Consider the following 2,044-nt stretch of genomic DNA (forward strand, 5'->3'; position numbering starts at 1 on the left):
AATAGAAATGGAGAGAATTCACTGATCTCCCGGAGAAAGAGATCCCAAAACAACAACCCCCAGGAATATTATAGCCAAGTTCCAGAACTCCCAAGTCAAAGAGAAAATATTACAAGCAGCCAAAAGGACACAATTCAAATATCATGGAGTTGCAATCAGGATCTCACAAGACTTAGCAGCAACTACATTAAAAGCTCGTAGGGCTTGGAATATAATATTCTGGAGGGCAAACGAGCTTAGAATGCAACCGAGAATCAACTACCCAGCAAAACTGAATGTCCTCTTCCAGGGGGAAAAAGATGGACTTTCAATGAACCAGGGGAATTTCAAATGTTCCTGTTGGAATGGCCAGAGCCGAACAGAAGGTTTGACCTTCAAATACAGGACTCAGGTGGAGCATAGAGAGTGGAGGAGAAGGGGAAAATATGAGGGACTTAATGATGTTGAACTACATGTATTCCTGTATAGAAAAAATGATGCTGATTATACTCATATGAATCTTATCATTTAATAGAGCAGGTAAGAGGAGCTTTTACAGATGAAGCACAGGAGAGAGCTGAGTTTGGAGAAATAATGTGGTGTAAAACTGGAGTCAATAGATAAAAGGGAAATGTAATGGGAGAAAGAAAGAGGAGAGGAGGAATAGGCTAAGTTATTTCATATAATAAGATTTTTCTTTATTACAATGAGCTATTGCAATGATATGGAAGGGGGGAGGCAAGGGTGAATGGGGGAGTCTTTGGTCTCATCAAGAGGTGGCTAGGAGAGGAAACAGCATATATATACTCAATGGGGTACAGACATCTGGAGTAAGAAGGAGGGGACGGGGGAAGGGGGGGGATGTGAGTGATGGAGGAGAGGATGGACCATGGGGGGAGAGTGGTCAGATATAACACATTTTCTTTTTTACTTCTTGCATGGGGCTGGGATTGGATGGCCTGTCCAGGACCACAGGGCCGGGTGGATGCTGGGCCTAAGAGGTGGTAGAGGGGCTCAGGGCCTCTTGGCCCCAGGACCAGGGATCTGTCTGCTGTGCCACTCAGCTACCCTACAGCAAAGACAGAGTAAAAGGAGAGAGAAAATATAGTACATGGTAGTAGAAAAGTACGAATGGAGGGAGTTGCAATCAGCAATGGCAACAGTGGAAAAATATGGAAGTAACTTTTGTGATGGACTTATCCTAAAGAATGTGATCCACCCACAACAGGGATGGTGGTGTTGGAACACAGACTGAAGCACATTTTTTATTATTATTATTTGGGGGGATGCAGGGCAAATGGGGCTGGGTGGCCTGCCTGGGGTCACATAACTGGGTGATTGTTGGGTGTCTGAGGCTGGATTTGAACCCAGGCACTCCTGGCTCAAGGGCTAGTGCTCTGTCCTCCACCCGGCCACCCCTACTATTATCATTACTATTTTATTTTATTTTGGGTCTTTTTTTTTTTGGTTTTTGCAGGGCAATGGGGTTGAGGTGGCTTGCATGGGGTCGCATATTTGGGTGATTGTTGGGTGTCTGGGGCTGGATTTGGGCTTGGGTGCTCCTGTCTCCAGGACTGGTGCTCCATCCACTGTGCCACCTGGCCATACCTAAAATTACTATTTTTCTTTTAGTTTTAATTTTAATTTTTTTCTCTCCCCTTTACTTTATCGTGCATGCTGGTCTATATTTTTTGGGGGGAGGGGGAATTATGTTTACTCTTATACAAGAATATCTTATTAATGTATAAAAAAACATTATTTGTACAAAATAAGAATAAATAAATAAATAAAAATGCAGTAGATTCTTGAGAAGGAGAGTAACATAATGAGACTTGTATTGTAGGAAAATTATTTTGGCAGGGAGAACATTTAGAAAGTTATTACAATAGCCCTAGTGAAGCCTAATGAGGTCCCAAGCTAAGGCAAACATAATGTTGGTTTCAGATAAACAGGATGTTGATTTTGACTATATTACAACTAAAATTCCAATGATAGGGTGTGGCTAGGTGCCAGAGTGGATAAAGTACAGGCCTTGGAGTCAGGAGTACCTGGGTTCAAATCTGGT

The sequence above is a fragment of the Macrotis lagotis genome, chromosome 7 (assembly GCF_037893015.1).
Source record: "Macrotis lagotis isolate mMagLag1 chromosome 7, bilby.v1.9.chrom.fasta, whole genome shotgun sequence".
Taxonomy (NCBI): domain Eukaryota; kingdom Metazoa; phylum Chordata; class Mammalia; order Peramelemorphia; family Peramelidae; genus Macrotis; species Macrotis lagotis.